The sequence below is a fragment of the Lolium perenne genome, chromosome 1 (assembly GCF_019359855.2).
Source record: "Lolium perenne isolate Kyuss_39 chromosome 1, Kyuss_2.0, whole genome shotgun sequence".
In the NCBI taxonomy this organism is placed as follows: domain Eukaryota; kingdom Viridiplantae; phylum Streptophyta; class Magnoliopsida; order Poales; family Poaceae; genus Lolium; species Lolium perenne.
The window spans coordinates 39,741,043-39,763,564 of NC_067244.2; positions in this window are offsets into that span (position 1 = coordinate 39,741,043).

The window sequence follows — 22,522 nt, forward strand, 5'->3', positions numbered from 1 at the left end:
ATCTGTTTGTTATGATGAATTGCCTTGATCTGTTGGTAGATGAATTGTCTTGATTTGCTTGTTGAGTTTTGTCTTGAGCTACCTCATAGAACAACACCCCTAGTGGTTAAACAAGCAACTCACCAAATAAAACACATGTGTGGCTTAGGAAAAATTATTTTCCTTCTTACTACACCAACCTCTCTACTTATGGCAACATGAGTGTGCCCTCTTGAAGTTCCTCTTGGTGCTCTAAATATAGCTCAAATCATCCTTGATTTCAAAATTGAGATCACTTACCCCTTGTTACATCCTTCTCTTATACCCACTCATCCTTGTTGGTTTTGAGGCCATGTCGACCATCTGGGTTGACAGGCTTTAAAATGTCTAGACTTAGGCAGTTAATCTCTAAGCAACCACAACTGTTATGGGTAGCCTCAATACATGGATCTCATCTATGCAACACCCTCTTCAACCTCCACGTCTTGCATGTCTCAGTCAATCCTTGCAGATCATATATTCAACTTGATCTTGTACCATATTCAAGGATTCAACACTAGATCACTTCCTTCACTTTTAGTTCTTGTTTTTATTCAAGTTTAATCATCACAAAACCAAGAGTGGGAATGATGGGTACATTTTGTAGCCACCATCTACCCTTGAGAACACTCCTCCCCAAACTAGTTTCTCTCTCAAAAACCCTATTGATTTTCCTTCTCTAGTTTTGATCACAAAACTACTTCTAGTTTTATTAAACCTTTTCAAGATATTTCTTCAAAGAAAACAAGAAACTGAAATGGGTTTTGTTTCTCATCCCATTTCTACCAATTACTGATTTCTAAAACATTATTTTCTATCTTGCCTTGTTTTTAACAAAAGGCTTATTTATGGTACTTATGCCATTCCTTGTTTTCCTCTTGCTTATTTTACATTTGAGAAAAACTCTACCTTACTTGAGAAAGTAAGTAGAATATTTTGAACTCCTATGTTCCAACTAGTTTCCTTTCAACATTTTCAAATTCCATTCCACTTGAGTTCATTCCCAATTGTCCCTAGACAATTGAGGTGTTTTAAATACTTTTCAAATGAATCCTTTTTCATATGGCAACACTTGCACATATTGTGTACATCTCTGATCTACCCCATAATGTTCCTTCATCCTCCAAATTCTTGATCAAGTAGATGATCTCTTGATACTTTCTATTGGACTCCCTTCAACAAAACCCTAGACTCAGGGAGTAATTCAAATCACTCCCAATTTACCTCTTATTTGAAGAACAAGCTATATTTCATCATACCCATCTCAATCCTCTATTCTTTTCCATCATCACCTTGACCCCATGAATTGGTGATTTCTGCCACCATATTCATCCTTGTGAGTACATGGTTACTTCACTCACCATGTCTCTTAGTCTTGCTCCATAATTGTCTAAACCACCATCACCATCCCATCTTTCTTGACATGCACATGCATTGTTGCATGTGGTCAATCCCAATCCTTCCAGAATTGAATTCAAATAAAAACTTCTAATCATCAAATATACCTTGGGAACTATCTTCATCATAAGTTGGTCTCAACCAAAGTGGTGAAGATTATTCACATGGCACATGCCACTCTCATACTCCTTTCTATCTTTATGTATTTACTCCTAATCTTATCATCATCAAAATCACTCATTGACATTATCTCCTCAACATCATATTTTGACCTATACACATAGATGTTGTGCCTCCCTCTCACATTGCTCACTTGTACTTAGCAAGAAAGGAGCCGGCCATGGCATGAATTTCGGCCAGCCATGCCTCTCCATTTTTCTTCCTCTACAAGACTTGCCTCCCACCTAACCCAATCACTAAATGGGCAGCCACCCATCTTAGCCAATCAAAAAAAGGAGGCAGCCACCATCCTCCCTCTATTTAAGGAGCTTGGCCGGCCACTCCCTCCTCCTTTGGTCATTTCTTTTCACTCTCCACTCCCTCACACTCTTCTCCCACCTCTCCCCACGAAATGCTGCTGCCCCAAGGCTCCATGGCCGGCCATGGCCATGGAAACCGCTCCAAGATGAAGCTCCCTCCTCCCTCAAGCTTCCCCTCACCATGAGAGCCTCCCTCTCCATCTTCTCCCCAACCCTAGATGGTTTAATCTCCTCTTCTTCTTCCTCCATTGCTAAGATTGGATCTTGATGCAGGTGCATGTTGGTCCAAGCATGGAGAAGCTTGAGCAATCCTCAGATCTGAAGTTCTTGAGCAAAGTTCGTCCAAATCCTTGCAGTAATTTCTATAATCTTGCTGTTTCAGATTCTGGTACGATCTTGTAAAATCCACCAAATCTCGTGTGCAGATCCAAATCAAGTGTTTCAAATGTCCACAGATAGATATTGAAAAGGTCTACAACTTGGCGTTGGTCTCATACTCAAATTCGTTACAGATTTTCCACGGTAAATAAAGTTCTGTAAACATACAGAATCACTGTTTGTTAGATTTGTCCCGTTTTACAGAACTTTTTGAGCAAACTCAACTGCGGGTGAAAATTATCTTCAGTACCTTCATTTTGGCGGTGGTTTCACTTCGATTGACCTCCTGAAACTGAAATGGTTCGCAGATCAAGATCTGGTCAGATCTGACTTTGTCGAATTAAACCAGGAGCTTGGGAACGAATTTTTGCATGAAACAAATTGGGTAAGAATCAGCTTTTCAATACCTTTCAGATGCAACTGACCTCATATTTTTATGATTTATGTACGATTTGTGGTGAATTAAACTTGTTCCGTGTGTTCTGCAGACATGGCTGTTAGCTTTTAAATCACCAAAAATCCATATTTGAACCTAATTGAGTGATTCCAACTTTGTAGGACTACTGAATGTTTTCTTAATCATCTCAAACAAGTTTCAAGCATTTATCTGTTTCGTAAATCCAGAGGTAAAGCAAATAGTATAGACATGCAGTAACCTTGTTAATCCATTTGTGAGAGTTTCAGAAACAGTTTGAATCCAAATCCAATTGTGTATGCATCTCTGTTTAAATATCTTTCAAATGCCAGTGGTCTCATACTTTTAGGATTTTTCTACGATTTATGGCTTACAGATCTTATTTTCTGTACAGTCAGATTCAAAGATATTCCTAAAATTGTAGGTTTAATATTTTGGGTGATTCCAATTGGGTTAGTCTTGTATTAATACTGGCCATCTAGGAAAAATACTATTAGTCTCTATTCATGCATATTTGTTACTGTTAGTGATGTATATGTGTGACATGCATTGTTGGACCAAAACTTGTTGGTTTATTTAAAACCCTTGACCAACTCTTTTTATTAGAAATGGACAACCTTTGTTTTATGCTTGCAAAACAAAACCTCTGCAACTTAACATTAGCCCTATTGTTTTGCTTAAGTTTTCAAATGATGTGGAATATGGTTTGCTTCCTATTTTGGATGTTGTGTTGTGTGAGCCAACTAAGTTAGGAAAACTGTTTTCTACTTTTCCAAAAATGTTTGAAAATGTTCTGTGAATGTATTTGATGTCAAACTAATGCTCTTGTCCTCTTTATGATGTTATCTACCAGGGGATGTTTGGTTTATACCATGGTGATAACCGAGAGAGGCAATTGCTAAGTTGTGATACTCTCATACCTTTACTAGGTAAATAAATGGGGTTTTCTAAATTAAAACTCTTAAAGTTGTTTTGTGGTATCTATAAGTCCTTAGTATGTTATACCTTGGCTGCATGGTTAGTTGTTGATTGTTGAATGTTGTCTTTTTGATGCAATGTGATTGATTGTGTTCCTTTTATATTTTCCGGCGATAGATGCGAACGATTCCGGAGAAGGAGAAGAAGTGGAATCGGACGAGGATTTTATTTATAATGTTGGAATTCTTATATTGATGGAGTTGAAGAAGTCCAGGGACAAATAAGCCAAGGCAAGCCATCTTTTGATCTCTGATTTGGTGTCTAGTTGGATGTCATTTGTTGATGTCCAAAGCACCTTGAATTTTATGTGTGTTATTCTCTCTATTTATGTCATCTATGTGTGTTTCCAAGTGGGGTACTCCCTAGTGGTGATACTCCACCTTTGTCTTGTGATTATGGGATACATGGCATCATGGCCGTGCTATTCCCCTTGGTTATCATGTATGCCCAACTTGAGCATGCATCATCTCAAGAAAATAACTTACATCACACCCACCCCCTTTGTAGTATAGAGATATCAATGTCATGATCTTGGTGTACTCTCAAAATGAGAGAGGTATGCCTTTGTACCATATTGGAGAATATGTTGGATAGTGATACTCCACTATCTAAATTGTATAGTTGGCACCACAAATCTGAGAGTATATTCCTCCTTGGGTTGTCATAATACATGCTTACCTTAAGCAAGTATGATCCAACCATTACTCCTTTTATACCTTCTATGGCAAGATGACTCTCATCGCGGTCATAGTGCAATAGTAGTTCAACTCATGAAACTTTAGGTTGGGAACCCCTCAAGGTTTACCTTGTTGTAAAAGTTTTGAGAAAACCTTGGGTGAGTCGACCTTACCCGAGTGTATGGTTTATGAAAGGAAAGGATCTTGACAAAGATGGTTGGAAAGAGGAAAGTGTGTGTGACCTGGGTTTTTGAGAAAAACGACACACGTTTCTTTGTATTCGCCCGGAACAACTAAATCGCGCAACCACATTACCCCAACATGGGCACGGGGCTTAGCCCTAGTTTGTTGAAGCTGGCATGAGACACCTTCACAACTCTCTAGAGAGGGTCACGATGACCTCCGACGCCGGGTTGCGCTCTGGAGGAGGCAATACACTGTCTAGACTGATAGCCGGACGATTACTGAGGGTCTTCTGTCATGGCGCCGGAGATACGCTCAAAAGGAGGTATGCTGCCGGGGTGCCGGGAAGGGGTAAGCCCGCAGGGAAGGACTCATGTCAGGGGAGATAAGCGAAAGGTTATGTCCGAGTTTCTATCATGGCATAGTTGATATGCAGGGATGATGCCCACATGATAGACTCGCGGATCTTGTGGGGAAAGTGTGCACACTCTGCAGAGTTAAAACTATTCGAATAGCCGCGTCCGCGGTCATGGACGGTTGGAATGGCCGTTACCGAGCTGTGTCGAGTTTTGGTTTTGAAAATGATTTCCAAAGGAAATGCGTGTGTTGGAAGTATCTGAAGGGTACGGGAAAGATGTTGTGCCGACCATGTGGAGATGGTCGAGGGAAAAGAAATGAAATTGGGTGACCCTTCCTAGTGTTTCATGTAGAGGAACTCTTCTTTACCAAAGATATAGAGATGTCATAGGACTTTCCTAGTATCCCCATCAATTGAGATGGCGGTATGCTACCTCTTCTTTAAGATATAGAGATGTAGTAGTCTATTTTTTGAAGTATCTTCTTCAACAGAGATATAGGGATGTCGTAAGTACACCATAGTGTCCGCATCATTTGAGATGCCGGCATGCTATATCCACAAGAGAAACTGATTCTCTTTCACATGCTATATCCACAAGAGAAACTACTTCTCCTCTTCATGCTATTTTCCATAAGAGAAATTAGCTCTTCCCTCTTGTCATCCTAGATTAGCACTTGTTATCTTGCACTCTTGCAAATTACCTTCTTGATGGTTTGCGAGTACAATTCCAATGTACTCACGGCTTTGTCCCTGGCTATTTACTTGGCCAGACTTGAAGGAACTCGACAGACGAAGAAGGAGTTGGCGACGTCTATGCGAGCTAGGAACGTCTTCCCAGTCAGTTGCCTGTAGGGTTATGGCAGATGACTTGGGTACTGCGCTGCTGAAGTGATGATGCTACTCTGATGTTTAGTTAGGCCCTTCGAGGCTATTATGTAAGTATTGGTCATGTGACCATGTTGTAATTTTCTTATTCCGCTTTATAATGGATGGTGTAATTTGATATCAGTTCGGTTATGTGTTCACGGCGCACTGATCATGGGATCGTGAACTGTATACATAATAGGGAATTTCGGATAGCTAGTCCGGGGTCCCCACAGAATTCATTACAACCATGGAAGTCTTATGACAGAACATTGTTTTAACTGAGCAAAATTACAAGAATAAAATCAGGGGGCCTGGGTCTGGTTTGACAAGCTTGGACCAATGGATGATTTCTTTGCCGAGACCAGCTCAAGGAGCTGGCGAGCACACTTAAGTGCCGAGGTCTTAAAAGCACCCAAGTCAACAAATTTCCCATCTTGCTCTTTCGGCAGCTCTTTGGACATCTCTTCAATATTGGCTTTGAAGCCATGACCCATCATAAGCTGGAAGGCTAGGAGGGCACCATAGGTACGCGAAGTACGTTTGAATACCTCGATAACCTCCCTTGTGTTGATGGCAAAAGCGTCGATCAGCTGCCACAAGGTCTTGTTTTGATCGATCTTGGGGAAGATCATCGAGTGCATCCGTGACATGGCTCCCTTACCCTTCTAAAGGAGGTCCTGAACGAGCTGGTGAGATGCGAGGGTCATCGACAGAGCATTAGCCGGAGAATTGCTCGGAAGCTTGTCCAGAGCCTCGGCAGGGATGTCAGCAGCCTCTGTGAAGAATGAAATAAGAGGAGTTCATTAACAAGGGATTGAATTTGAAAGCAAAAAATCAATGAGAGAGCGAAAAGGGAATTACTGAGCAAGGCCAAGGAAGACTGGCGAAGAAGATCATCCTTCTCGATCACCCGAGCTTCGGCAGCTAGCCTGGATGCCTCTTCATCCTTCAGCCTCTTCTTCAGCCCCTCGAGTTCCTCCTTTAAGGAGTCAACCTCCTGACGAGGCTCGGCAGCCATTTTTATTGCACCCTCCAACTTCGAGGAAGAAGACTTGACCTCCTTTTGCAGCTGGGCCTTGTCAACTTCCAGAGAAATATATTGGGAGGCAAAAGTCTCCAGAGAAGAGATGACAGCTCGCAAATCCTTAAGAAATAAGGAAAAATAATTATCAGACGGAGAACTAGTTGTCAACGAACTAATAATTAATTTGATCAAGGTCCACTCAGGAGATGTTGCATTAAAGCACAAAAGGCTTACATGTTTCCCTAGAGGAGAAGCTGCAACTACGGCAGTCGAAGGAATATCCTTCCCCTTGGACAGGGAAGAAGCTATCGACATCTGGGCCATGGGGGCCGCAGCAGGGGTCGAAGCCTCGGAGGCTGCGAGATTCGGCAGAATGGTGCAAGATTTAGCCTTCTTGGACGGAGGCTCGATGAAACCCTCGTCACTACAAAAGTGAAAAATTGGGAAAGTCAAAAGAGGATACGAATGGCAAAGACAGAACACAACCTTGGGAAAAAGAAGCAAGGACTTACAGATCGAAAAGATCATCTTCGTCGGCAAAGCCGCCGGATGATCTCTTCGAAGGCAGCGCCTCGGCCTCCTCCGTAGCTGCATCAACAAAGGCAGCACGATCAGCATCGTCATCATGCATTGACCCCGCTGTGTCACTTATATCATCGGCTGAGGATTGAGGTTTATGAAGACAGCTTCAGGATTCATTGGATCATCATTATTGTTCGACAGGTCTTGCAAACGTTCGGGAGCTATGGGGATCTGTCGAAGTAAACAAGTGAGAACAATGGCAGTTGCAGTAATCAAGAGGAACATCACAATAAGAGCACGGAGGGGAAAATTTACCTTGGTTGGTAGATGATCAGCATCGAATGGTGGTTGGGAAGATATCAGTGGGATTGAATCTTCCTGGCTAAAGAGAGTAAGGCGCCGGACTTCATCAAGCAGTTCCTTTTCGGATAACTCAGCGATGTTTACTCTAGTCTCGTCCTTGGGACCCGAATACAACCACATCGGATGTGCCCTAGACATGATCGGCTGAACTCGACGTTTCAAGGACACAGCGGCTACCTCCGTACCTATCATGGTTTGACCATCGGTTTCCTTGATCCAAAGAAATCTATCAAACAACTTGTCGACTGTTGGTTTTTCGTCGGGAGAAAGGATATTTTTCCAAGACTTCTTAGGCTTGGCTTCTAGAACATCGAAGAATTGAGGGAGCTGGGAGTCGGCTGCTGATGAGTCTCTGATATAAAACCACTTCAGCCTCCACCCTTGCACATACTATTTCATCGGAAAGTTGAAGTAGTTAACTTCTTTGCGAGCAATAAACCCAACTCCGCCAATGACAAAGGATCCACCACTACTGTTGTATCTTTTCACGAACAAAATCTTCTTCCACAAACCAAAGTGGGGCTCAATGCCCAAAAATGCTTTGCAGAGAGTGATAAAGATGGCAAGATGAAGGATTGAGTTGGGAGTCAACTGCCACAATTGAATCTCATACACTCGAAGGAGGTGACGAAGGAATTTGTGAGCGGGGAGAGAAAGACCTCGGTACAAGAAAGATAAGAACATCACAGTAAATCCGGCAGGGGGATTGGGCCGTGAAATCATACCTGGAAGAATAACATTCCCCTCGTCAGAAGAATTTATTCCGAGGCTCCGGGCCCTCTTCTCGTCGCGCTTTGTAGTAGTAGAAGCCGGCCAATCGCCGGGATTGGGCCCAGCCGCGGAGCTCGATGGCACTGGCGGCGCCGGAACTGGAGGAGGAGCATCTGACGCGCCTCTCTTCGATGGGTTTGGAGAGGTCTTGGTGGCGGCGCCACTACTCGCAGCACTGGCAGCGAGAGTGGGGTTCTTCTTCTTCACCATTATGAGATCTGAGGAAGATCTGGAAACGGCGGCGGCGGAGAAGTAGCTATGAACGAAAAGGATGAATGAGGAGGAAAAGGACGCGAGGATGAAGTGTGGAAAGGGGAGAGTTTGCCCCGAGAGATTATAAAGTACAAGGAAACCTGAGGATTGGGCGGGCACGTGTCGTTGTTTCCAATTTATTAAGGGGACCTCTTTTCATCATTGATCGCGGAAATCGAGGAGACACCTTGGTAACTGCATGCAAGTAGCGGTCATTTCTTAAACAGAACTGCACAGAAGTAGGATGGGCCCGACAGGTCATGTCCTGTCAGTCAAAATTACAACAGTGACTACGTCATCAGTGACGTCGTGAAGCTCACTTGAGGTATCCGAAGAAAAGCAAAAATCATCGGATGGTCAACTTGAGTCTACGCACAGATTGCAAGCATCTGTACCTAGACTTGTGGGCTACTCCCATCGGGAGCGCTGGACGCGCGCTCGATAAATTTGGACTCGAATACTTTCCTACAAAGAAGGGCATGAAAAGAATATCTGAAGAAAAGGATGGAATGTTCGGCTCGAGTCTGCACCCGGTTGCAAGCACCCGTGCCCAGACTCAGGGGCTACTCCCATCGGGAGCGCCGATTGCGCACCCGATAAACTTTTTTGCACTCCATGATCATGCCCGGGGACTTGATTCTGTGTAGGGTAACGTTGTTTTGCCATCGGCAGTTAACCAGCAAAGCTGGGCACGTTACTCAATATCCTTTACGCATTAAACTCTACTTGAAAAATTGAAGCTCCGATGCAAATGTATCGGATGACCTATGAAGACTTGCACAAAACTTCGGCAGAAGAAGACATTAGAGTAGCACGACTTGAGTCTACGCACGGATTGCAAGCATCCGTACCTAGACTCGGGGGCTACTCCCATCGGGAGCGCTGGACGCGCACCCGATAGAAGAAGATGTTACAAGGAGGACAAGAATTATCAAGAGAGAAGAACATCCGGTGGAGGCATGCATTAGTCTCTACCCGAAATATCTTCGGCTAGACACTCGGGGGCTACTGACATGGGCATTACCCTTCGGGTAACTGTTATAGCCGTATCCTATACGGCCCAACTGGAGGCCCATGAAGACACCCCAAGGTGGGCCGCTACGTCGGTGCCGAAGAAGATTCCTTGAAGAACAAGACGAAGAGGCAAATCAAGCAAGGAAAGTTTAGAACAAGACGAAGAGTCATACCCGGACAGATCTCTTGAGACCTGGCCCCCTATATAAGGGCCAGGAGAGGGGCTGCCGAGGGGCACGATCAATCTTAGCAACTTTAGCCACCATAAGTCCAGAGCTAGGTCCCCATAGTACTTAGCCTCTCGACGATATCACAGCCGAAACCTTCGGCACCCCATTGTAACCCGATATTTTCATAATCAAGATCAGACAGGTAGGATGTAAGGGTTTTACCTCATCGAGGGCCCCGAACCTGGGTAAATCGCTCTCCCCGCTTGTCTGCTAACCGATGTCTCATGTCAGCCTACAGGATTCCATCAACCCTAAGCCCCAAACGGAGGGCATTGCCGAGGAGTACCCTCGACATTGAGAGAAAGCATCTTTTTCTTGAGCTCACCCACCAATCCAAGAGCATGATCTCGATCCTTGGTGAGTTGAGAGATGATGTCATTGTTGGAATCTTCGAGGGTGATCACGCTAGCTTCAAGGGACATGCGCAAGTTTTGTCCACCTCAAGTACTTGATTGAGAGAGGCAATCTCATTTGCCGCCTCCCTTTCAAGCCTCTCCTTCTCCTCTATAAGATCTTGAGCCGCACCAAGTTGGGCCAAGAGAGCCCCAACATGAGTCTTGGTATCCCCTTGCATGTTAGTGAGAAAAGAATCCAAACCCACAATCTCACGCTTAATGGTGAGACTAGTGGCATCATCAATAGATAAAGCATAAATGGAGATGTGAGTTTGGAAGGGGATTCTACCTTCGAGGATATCTTTGCCATGAGGCAACGGGTGTTGTTGGTGATGAGGTTCTCATTAGGAGAGTCGAAGAGCGAGATAGAGGGAGTGGTAATGGCGATGGCGGCCACTCCCTCTCCTTCCTTGTTGGAGCACTTGTCCACATGCTCCTCATCCTCATCGGAGGAGTACTCTTCATGAATGATAAAGGCTCTTGGCTTCTTGGTGAAGGAGACCTTGTCGTCATCGGGCTTGGAGGAGAACTTGGAGAATCCTTTGGAGAGTGACTTGAACTTTTCCTTGCGGACAAGCCTTCCGCCATTATCTTCTCTTTTCTCATAGATACAATCCGCAACAAAATGACTTTTGTCGCTGCAATTGTAGCATGTTCTCCCCCTTTGCCCCTCCCTTGGACTCTTGGAGAAATTTCTTGGAGAATCACGTGATCTTCTTGGTCTTGTGCTTCGGGACTTGTTTCCCTCCCAAAATCTCTTGGCGGCGAGGGCCATGTGCTCATAATAGTTGGTCTTGAGATCATCCGGACCCCACTCAATGGGATCCTCATCGCTTTCACTAGCTTCATGCACCTTCATCTTCAATGCGAGGTTGGGCTTGCGAGTGTTGTGGGCGCGAGCAACAAGATCCTCCGCATTCTTCTTGGAGATGTCCAAAGCGATGACTTCGCTAAGGACTTCATCGGATGTCATAGCATGGAAGGAGGCGTTTTGGCGGATGGCCGTCAACTTCACTTCCTCATAAGGGAGGAGAGCGTTGTAGAACTTTTGATGAGGACATCCCTACCTCACTACTACCTCCGTCATTACAAGAAGATGAACCTGCTCTGAAGCTCATGTCCAATGAAGTTCGGATTGGACCTATTACAAGAGCTCGTGCGAAGCTACTTAAACAACATGTGAACTTGTTCCTAAACGATACTTTGATTGATCAGAACTTTATACTACCTAAGTCCTATTACTTATGTATCATCAGGTATGAAGAGGAGACAAGCATCGCACGAGGAGGAGAGGAGCAGCTGGATGTGAAGATGGACGTGGAGCTGGACAAGGAGCTGGACATGAAGATATCTCATGGACGCGTGAGGGAGGAGTGGGAGGCATGCGCGAGAGGAGAAGACGAAGTCCAGGCCGGCCCAGCGCCCGGTCAGACCGGCCGCCACGCCGGCGCGCCCGGTCCCTGGCCCGGTCCAACCGGGCGGCAGGCCGGATCCACCCCGGCGCCGACCGGACGCCACGCTGATGCCATCCAGGAGGGTTACTGCGCGACACTTCGCCCGCCCGATTGCAACCCGGTCCCTGGCCCGGTTTGAACCGGCCAGCCCGGTCCCTGGCCCGGTCGACCGGTCCCCAGCCCGGCCGTGTCCGAGTCTGTCTCGACCAGATCTATTCTGGGTCGGTTATTCTTGTATCTTTTCGACCAGAATTCGTCCCAGACGCCTATATAAGTGCCCAGGATGCCCCCCTAGCTGCTTTAGACCATGTTTAAGATAAACCCTAGTTCTTAGTTGTTTGCTCTGCAAAACTATTGAATTCCCTACACCATATTGCTTGATATTGTGTAGATCTGAAAAGTCTTGTGTGATCTGCTGTTCCATTGGGAATTAGAAGGTTGCAACTTACCGCTTCGTGGTCGGCGGCTACGTGCGCAAGTGTGTGGAGTTGCGAATATCTTGCAGGGTTGAGAGCTGTTGCATTGGCAACAGGGACCAATCGAGAGATCTCGTTGCGTCATACAAGTTATCATCCACTACATCGTCGTGTTCCTCCGCTGCTATCACCCCGTGATCATCATCACCACCGTTGCTTACTGAGAAGATCGGGCCACCCCATATCATCTTGGTATCAGATTCTCGGGTTCCCTCGGTAAGCCATCCACAATCCACCCCATTGTTGAGTTGTGAGTGTTTTCCTATCCAGAAAAAGCCAAAAATATTAGGGTTAGGGTTTGCCATAGCTTTAGATTTCACTAATTTCAAGTTTTATTTGCTTTTCGTAGTGTTTTTGCGTATCTTTTCTTCCATCTAGTATTGTTAGGGTTTGAGTCTCCGCTATCATCTAGTTTTTCATATCGTGTCAGTTTATGTTACTCCGAGTCCACATAGCGTACAGTGTGCTTGTTCCCAACCATAGACACAGCCTATCGATATAAAGTGACTAGGAAATTCCCCAGAAGAGACTAGTTTTACCGCTCGACAGGCTGCTCATTAGGGTTTTGGTGCTTTGCATATCTTGTTGGCCGTGTTATCAAGGAGTTGCGTCAAAAAAATAATAGAAAAGAAACAAAAAGAGCTACATAGCTGCGTTACAAAAAAAACATACAAAAAGAAAAGTGAAGTGCTAGTAGAATCAAGTAAAGGCCTAAGTTTTCTTTAACTGCACCTGTAGTTGAGAAATCTTGTGCCTGTTTCGTTGAGCTTTGCTAGTGTCTCTCGAGTGCATTGCAACCTTTCATCCATATAGTTGCATTGCCACATTTATCGCCTTGTGTGAGTATCATTGGTTGTCTAAAGTCAGCGCTAGAGCTTGTTATTGGTCCAAATAGGTAGCATACCTACAGCTCCACATATATCCTGCTTTGTCGTGTGATTGTTCTTATACCCTTGATATTCGCTTCGCTACATCCGTGCACTAGTTGTTACTACAAGTGGTAAGCAACACTAATTTACTTTGGAACGGTAAGATCTCCTTTTCTTATCAGTTTTGAGTGCGTTGTGAGAGTACCACCATATATATTTTTGATTTAGTGCACTAACCTACTAATCATGTCTACTAGTGATCATAAGCTTGTGAAAACAAGGATTCCGCAGATATCATCACATGGAGGGAGTTTGAAGCTCTTCGTAATGAGATGCGACGTGAATTCCGCACTCAGGATGATGTACTTAGTGGCAAGGTCGAAGAGATCTCCCAGAGGCTGAACACTACATGTGAGACCGTCACTACGATGAAAGATCAAATGACGGATATACAGTGCAGTCTTGTTGATTTGCGCTTAGCTGTTGAAAATTTGACCGCACAAACAACAACAAGAAGATGACGAAGATCCTGAGCTTCAAGATGACGCACATAATGCTCGTGGTGCGCCACGTGGTAATCGTCCTCGTGGGTTTGCTGAACTCCGCCGTCCAGGTCGTGGATTTGAGGAAGAAGATGGATTGGGTAAGCCTAAGTTCTCCATACCCAAGTTTGAAGGAGGTGCTGATGTTGAAGAATACCTCACTTGGGAGCTCAAGATTGAGAAGTTATGGAATTTGCATCCACATTACACTGAAGATAGGAAGATCAAGCTTGCTTCTTCCGAATTTGATGGCTATGCATTGCATTGGTGGGATGCATTTGTTCGTAACCGAGACGAGGATGGTGAACAACCTATACGCACATGGCGTGCTATGAAGGAGGCGATGGCTTCTCGCTTTGTGCCCTTGCGGAATATATTTTATAAGTTGACCCTATTGAGACAAGGTGTGAAGACTGTCGATGAATACTACATGGAGATGGAGATGATTATGCAGCGTGGCCGTGTCCGTGAGTCTCTCGAGCTGACAATGCAGCGTTTTCTCAATGGCTTGAAGTATGATATCAAAGGCATTGTTCGTCACTACAGTTACACCAATATGAATCAATTGTTACATCATGCAAGAGAAGCTGAATCACAGTTGGCTGACGAAGCCAAGGTTAAAGGACGAGCTTCAGGAGCTGGGCGCTTCACGCCTCGTGCGCCCCCACCTACGACGCCGGCGCCATCGTCGCGCTCCGCCCCTTACTCTACTCCGCCCAGCAAGCCGGTCTCCAATGTATCTAATGCAAAGAAGTCCGAATCTGCTGCAAGTACAAGTGGTTCTAGCATGTCTACAGCGCGCAACCGTGATATGCTTTGTCATACATGTGGTGGCAAGGGTCAATTCAAGAGAGATTGTCCTAACCGCAAAGTCATGATTATCAATGAGGACAATGAGTATGAGACTGGAGATGATGTTGATCCAAATGCTCCAGAAGATGATGACTATGACACTGATGGTGAAGATGCATATCCGTCTGATGCTCGCACCATTGTTGTGTCGCAGCGTGCTCTTAATGTGTTGCCTAGTGCAGCTACTCAGCGCTGCAATTTGTTCCAAACAAAGGCTTTAGTTGGTCCTGACAAGGCTTGCAAGGTCATTATTGATGGCGGGAGTTGCCGCAATTTAGCAAGCAAGGAGTTGTGTACCAAGCTGAAGTTGAAGTATCTACCGCACCCGCATCCATATTATATTCAGTGGTTAAGCGACAATGGTGAGATGAAGGTAAACCACATGTTGCGTGTTGAGTTTGAGATTGGACCGTATAAGGATTGCATTGATTTTGATGTGGTTCCTATGACGGTGTGTCACCTACTATTGGGTCGGCCTTGGCTCTATGACCGTTCTGTGCAACACAATGGCCGTGCCAATACATATCACTTGGAGTATAAGGGCAAGAAAATTAACTTACAGCCTATGTCACCACAACAAATTTTCAATGAGTCTCGTCAGAAGATTGAAGTCAACTTGGAGGATGCTCCTTTAGATAGGCGAGCGAATTGTAATATTGTGAGTGATATAACGAAAAGTGAGCAAGTGAATTCCTTAGTTTCATTAGCCACCAAAGAAGACATGAGAGAATTTAGTGAGGATCCTACGGCCATGCCTCTTGTGCTTTTGTACAGGGGTACGGTTTTGGTTTCTAATCACATGACCCCTCTTCCTCTTAGTGTTTCTAATGTTTTGCAGGAATTTGGCGACGTGTTTCCGGAGGAGGTACCCGCGGGACTACCACCATTGCGAGGTATTGAGCATCAAATTGACTTGATTCCCGGAGCTTCGCTGCCCAATAGGGCGCCATATAGAACGAACCCCGAAGAGACGAAGGAGATACAGAAGCAAGTACAAGCGCTACTCGACAAAGGTTATATCCGCATAAGCCTTAGTACTTGTGTTGTTCCTGTTATTCTAGTTCCTAAGAAAGATGGTACATGGCGTATGTGCGTAGATTGTAGAGCTATAAACAACATTACTATTCGATGAATTGAGTGGTGCTGCTGTGTTCTCTAAAATTGATTTGCGTAGTGGTTATCATCAAATTAGGATGAAAGAAGGGGATGAATGGAAAACTGCCTTTAAAACAAAATTTGGTTTATATGAGTGGTTAGTAATGCCTTTTGGTTTGACTAATGCACCTAGCACTTTCATGAGACTGATGAACCATGTGTTGCGTGAATTTATTGGCAAGTTTGTGGTTGTGTACTTTGATGATATATTAATCTACAGCTGCAATGAATCTGATCATACTATACATATTCGACATGTTTTACAAGTGTTGCGTGATAATAAACTCTATGGTAATCTTGAGAAGTGCACATTTTGCAAAGATAAGGTCATATTTCTTGGTTATGTTGTCTCTAAGCATGGAGTAGAAGTAGATGTGTCTAAAATTGAATCTATTCAAAATTGGCCTACTCCCATGAATGTGAGTCAAGTAAGAAGTTTCCATGGTCTAGCTGGGTTTTATCGCAGATTTGTGCCCAACTTTAGTACTATTGCTGCACCTTTGAATGATTTAACTAAAAAGGGTGTTGTTTTTGAGTGGGGCGCTGCCCAAGATCATGCTTTTGATGAACTTAAGAGATTGTTAACTTCTGCACCGTTGCTTGCACTTCCTGATTTCAATAAGCAATTTGAGATTGAATGTGATGCTAGTGGTATTGGAATTGGTGGTGTGTTGATGCAAGAGGGTCGCCCAATTGCATATTTTTCTGAGAAACTTTCTGGTGCTAAGTTCAACTATCCTATATATGATAAAGAATTGTATGCTTTAATTAGAGTTCTTGAGGTTTGACAACATTATTTGTGGCCAAAAGAATTTATCATACATTCTGATCATGAAGCTTTAAAATATCTGAAAGCCCAATCTACTTTGCATAAGCGTCTAGCTAAGTGGGTTGAGTTCATTGAGTCTTTTCCATACATTATTAAGCATAAGAAGGGAAAAGATAATATTGTTGCTGATGCTCTATCTAGGAAGAATATGCTTTTAACTCAACTTGATGTTAAAATTCCTGGTTTAGAGATACTATGTGATTTGTATGCTACTGATCATGATTTTGCTGACCCATATCGCTTATGTGCTCTTGGTAAAGCATGGGAAAAATATCACATACATGATGGGTTCTTGTTTAGAGCTAACAAACTATGTGTTCCAGAATCGTTTGTGCGTTTGCTCTTATTGCAGGAATCACATGCTGGAGGTTTGATGGGTCACTTTGGGCGTGAGAAGACGCTACTCATGCTAGCTGACCACTTTTATTGGCCAAAGATGAGGCGGGATGTGGACAGGTATGTGAAGAGGTGCATTACTTGCAACAAGTCCAAGTCCAAGCTGAAGCCTCACGGTTTGTATACTCCTTTACCGGCACCTACTACACCATGGGAGGATATAAGTATGGATTTTGTGTTGGGTTTGCCGCGTACTAAAAGAGGCCATGATTCTATATTTGTGGTAGTGGACAGATTTTCTAAAATGTCACACTTTATTGCCTGCCACAAAAGCGACGATGCGTCGCATATTGCTAACCTGTTTTTCAGGGAGGTTGTACGACTACATGGAGTCCCGAAGACTATTGTTTCTGATCGTGACGTGAAGTTTATGAGCTACTTCTGGAAGACGCTGTGGAGAAAGCTGGGGACGAAGCTACTGTTCAGTACTACTTGTCATCCCCAAACTGATGGTCAAACTGAAGTGGTGAATAGAACCTTGTCACAACTGTTGAGATCCATGATCAAGCAGAACCTGAAGGAGTGGGAAGAGTGTTTGCCACATGTGGAGTTTGCTTACAACAGGGCGGTACATTCTACCACGGAGCTATCACTACTAGGGAAAAGCTTATAGGTGGAGGCAAAACGTGCCGGCGCACCACCTAGGACGTGCGCCGGTGGAAAGTGTTGCCGGCGCACCAGGAAGTCGCCGCGCCGGCGATGCAGGCATACTGCCGGCGCACTTACGGAGAAGACGCGCCGGGGAAAATTCCTAGCATGGGCTCGGCCAATTCGGGCCAGGCCCAGGAAACGCTGCCGGCGCACCAGCCCAGGAGCGCACCGGCGGTAATTTGCTGTTGCCGGCGCGCTCCTGGGCTGGTGCGCCGGCAGTGTTTCCTGGGCCTGGCCCGGAGCAACTATAGCCGGATGGGGTATATGTTGCCGGCGCACCATGGTCCAGGTGCGCCGGCAATAACCTGGGAGTTATTTCAGCCACCAACCAGCACACTCACTCACACACTCACTACACTCCACTTCTCCACACAACCCGAGCCTTCTCCCAACCCAGCTCATTTTTGCCTATTCCTATCCCCAATTTAGCTAATTTGACCAAACAAAATCATATTTTTTGAGAAAATCTTCCCATCCTACATGCATCTCCCACATCCCCCTATGTAGATCTAGATCTACTATCCCGCGTTGACCGCTCAATCTAGATCTAGATCTAGAAAGTCGGCTTCCATACGCCATTGTCGCGGCGCGTCGTCTCGATCTCGTCGACAATTATATCAAACAAATAGGTGATTAATGAACAAATTGAGGAATGAAATCGACGTATGTTGGACATTTGAAGCAAAGCTCTTGTGTGTGGCATATATATATATGTTGTGTTTGTGCTTGTGCTTGTGTGTGTTGGCGTTGAAAATGAGTTGCCAACGTTGCGCCGAAATGTTGATTCTTTAAGTTTCCGTTTCGGCACATTTCTGGCGCTCCTATGTCCTACCGTGTAGGAAGGTCATGCCGAAATTTTCCGTGAAAACTACCGACGGATGCATGGTTCTAATCAATTATGTAATCTTACCATGCAGGCGATAATGGTTATCGAGATGAGTGAAAGCATCGTGATGAGATATCCGAAACACGCGATCATCGACATGTATGAAAATAACCGCACGGAGGTATTGTGTCCGTGCCGAAGATGCAAACGAGGGAAATGGTTTGACCCGTATTCAGGCAAATTGCAGGGGCACCTGCTCACTAATGGTTTCATGCATGGACACACTCAATGGATGAGTGATGATGGCGCGGAGGTCAATGGGGCGACGGCGGCAGGTGGTAATAATGGCCGGCAAGAAGGAGGGCATCATGATATTGATGACGATGAAGAGTTTGTCGCACAGGACGATAACCTTGACGACGACAATAATCTTGACGACGACGAAGAGGTGCCGCTAGCTTCAGTCGTGCGGGACCCTCATCTTCAAGATCTGCTTCTCGAAAAGACGAAAGGCGCCAAGCGGAAATCAAAGCTTGAGCAACTCAAGATAGACTCGAATACTCCGTTGTACGACTCAGGTCGCGGGTTGGGGGAGTCTCACTTGAGAGTAGCTCTCGATGTGCTGCAGATGAAGGCGAAACACGGATGGACGGACACAAGCGTCGACGACATCCTGGAATACGTGAAAGATCTCCTTCCTGCCAGGAACACGTGTCCTGGTAGTCTAGCCGAGGCCAAGAGAATCACGTGCCCTCTCGACTTACCCCACGAAAAGTATCACGCCTGCATCAACGACTGTATCATGTATCGCAAGGAGCACATGGACAAGACCAAATGTCCTGTGTGTGAAGCTGAACGGTACAAGAAAGGGAAGAAGAAAGCTCCTCGGAAAGTTGTGTGGTACTTCCCGCTCGCCCCCGGCTTCAACGGTTCTACGCGGACCGCAAGGAAGCAAAGCTCATGCGCCGGCACGCAGAAAGAAAGGAGGCGGTGTTGAATGATGAAGAGCGGATTGAGCACCCAAGGCCGACGCACCCTTCGGATGCAAGCCAGTGGAAAGCATTAGACAATGAATTCGGAAGTTTTGGGGCAGATCCCAGAAACATCAGGTTGGGTGCGAGCACGGACGGATTCAATCCGTTCGGAAACCAGAGCAGCACACATAGCACATGGCCCGTGTTTGTATGGATCTACAACCTCCCGCCCTGGCTATGCATGAAGAGGAAGTACATACAGATGAGTATGCTAATTCAAGGGCCGACACAGCTAGGAAACGATATCAACATGTATCTCGAACTATTAAAGGAGGAGCTTGAAACGTTGTGGGCGGAGGAAGGGGTAGATACATGGGACGCCGTCGCGGAAGAATATTTCCCTTTGAGAGCCGCGTTGATCACGACGGTGCAGGACTACCTCGGATACGGTTACATTTCGTGCCAGGTGTGCCATGGACACAAGGCATGTGTCAGGTGCATGGAAGAGACGATGTTTTTGCAGCTTGGTAAGGATCCCGGCTCTTCGAAAACAGTTTACATGGGGCATCGAAGGTGGCTACAGAAGACTGACCCGTGGAGAAAGCGTGGAGATCTGTTCGATGGTACAAATGAACCCCGAGGACCTCCACGTAAGAAGAGCGGCGAAGAGATCGATACATTACTGAAAGGTTGGAAGGAGTGCCCTCCGCCGGGAAAGATTCGTCAAAAGCCTGGCGAGAAGAAGAAGAAAAAGGAAACGACGCCGCTCATTGGTGTATGGAAAAGGAGGTCCGTGTTTTGGGACTTGCCGTACTGGAAAATTCTCGATACACCTCACTGCCTTGATGTCATGCATATTACAAAGAACGTGTGCGAGAGCTTGCTTGGCACTCTTCTCAACATGCCGGACCGGACCAAAGATGGGCCGAAAGCAAGACACGACCTGAAAGTTTTGGGCATCAGGGAAGAGCTTCAGATCCCGGCAGCCCAAGAGGGACATTCGGAGGAGGAGGCGGACGGCGGTCAGAAGCGCAAAAGGATTAAGCAGCCAGACTATTACTGTCCCCCCTCCTGCTTCACTTTTAGTCCGGCCGAGGTCGATCAATTTTTCAATTGCCTTCTAGGAGTCAGAGTGCCCTTCGGTTACTCCGGGCTAATAAGCAGATACATGGACCCCAAGAAACGAAACTTCAGCGGCATGAAGTCTCATGACTGTCACGTGATGATGACGCAGATTCTTCCGGTTGCAATCCGAGGTATAATGGATGACCATGTCCGTGCAACGCTGACTGGGCTCTGTAACTTCTTCGACGTCATAACTCGGAAGTCGATAAGCGTGAAGAAACTCGCAAGGCTCCAGGAAGAGATCGTGGTGATCCTATGTGAGCTTGAGATGTACTTCCCGCCTGCATTCTTTGACATGATGGTCCATCTGTTGGTCCATATCATGGATGATATCGTCAGTCTAGGGCCGGCATTCTTACACAACATGATGCCGTTTGAAAGAATGAATGGGGTCATTAAAGGATACGTTCGTAACAGGTCACATCCGGATGGAAGCATCGTACAGGGCTGGCTCACCGAAGAGTGCATCTCTTTCTGCACGAATTATCTAGACATCGAGGACCCTGTTGGTTTGCCTCAAAACAAGCACCTCCGCAGGTTCGAGGGAGTAGGCCACAAAAATGGAAGGAAGGAACTGCACGTGCACATGTCTGGTCGGACTTCCGACTTTGACAGGGCCAATTTAGTAGCGCTACAACACATTGACTTGATCAATCCTTGGTTGAAAGAGCACAAAACCATGATAGAGAACAGTGGCAAGCCGATGATGATGGAAGCAGAAATATACAGAGAGCACAACTCCTCTTTCACGCGCTGGTTCAAAGACCACATTGATGCTAATCCCCCACCAATGGATTCTGACAAGGATAAACTAGTATTGGCCTTGTCACATGGCCCCGCGCCCAACATCATGACTTACCAAGCGTACGATATCAACGGGTACACATTCTACACGAAAGAAAAAGACAAGAACAGTGTTTACCAGAACTCAGGGGTAACGATGGATTCCTGGACGGGTGACGAGGACCATGAGATGGAGGATGACGCTGGGGGTAGTGGCGAGGAGCCAAGCGGCAACGAGGCAAGCGACGCCGCCGGGGGTAGTACCTACGCGCCAAGCGGCGACGAGGCAACCGGCGCCGCCGGGGGTGGCGGCGAGACAAGCGGCGACGATCCTAGCGGCGCCGCCGGGAGTAGTGGCACCGGGACAAGTGGTTCCAAGAGGCCGCGGAAGGCAAGGCGCCAAAACACAGTCGGCACCGGCAGAGACACAGTCAAAGAGGTGGACCCCGCCAGTGGTTTGCCGGTGGAGCCTAAGGATGTTGCCAAGTGGTACGGCAACCAACTGGCATGTATCCTCCGAGAGGTCGTCAATCTCAACGAGACGGACCTCCGAGCTGAGAGCAAAGCGCCTTTGCGAGCCCAGCTCATTGCGAGGTTGCACGCACGATACAAGTTCCTAGGCGACTATGCCTCCAGTCATCAAACCAACAACATTGTGAACTCACAAGCCCTCCTGAAGTTCACCAAACACCTCAGCAGCTATAAGTACATGGTGCGGAAGCTGATTGCTGAGGGCAAAGGTTTCGAAGAGGTCCACTCCGCCTTTCCGCATGTCACCCAGGCGGACTTTGATGCTTTTGTGGCCAATGAAGAGCTACAAGCAACCAAGAATCGCAAGTTGTGGGGGAAGGAAATGCGGGAGCTTAACATCGGCAACCACAACCTTGGGAGCCGTGGGTACGAGGGAAAGGAGCCCTATTGGGCGAAGGAGGACGAGGCGTATGTAAATGCCGGCATTGAGAACCCCTGGCTCAAGTACAAGGACCCGCTTGAAAGAAGATTCATCAGGTCCCGGTACCATAAGAAGAAACTAACCGGGGAACTTGTCACGGACCCGAAGGTCGTGACCGACATAATTTGGTTCACGAATGACAAGAAGGTCCTGGCGTTGGAGAAAAAACTGGTAAGCAATTTACCGGTTTAATTTGATCAAGTATCGTTCATATAATAGTAGCAACATTTCTAAATGGTTCGCGTTTCTTCCGCAGGAAGAAGAAAGACAAAGACTTTCTCAATGTGACGAAGGCTCCTCCTCCTAGGCGTCGACG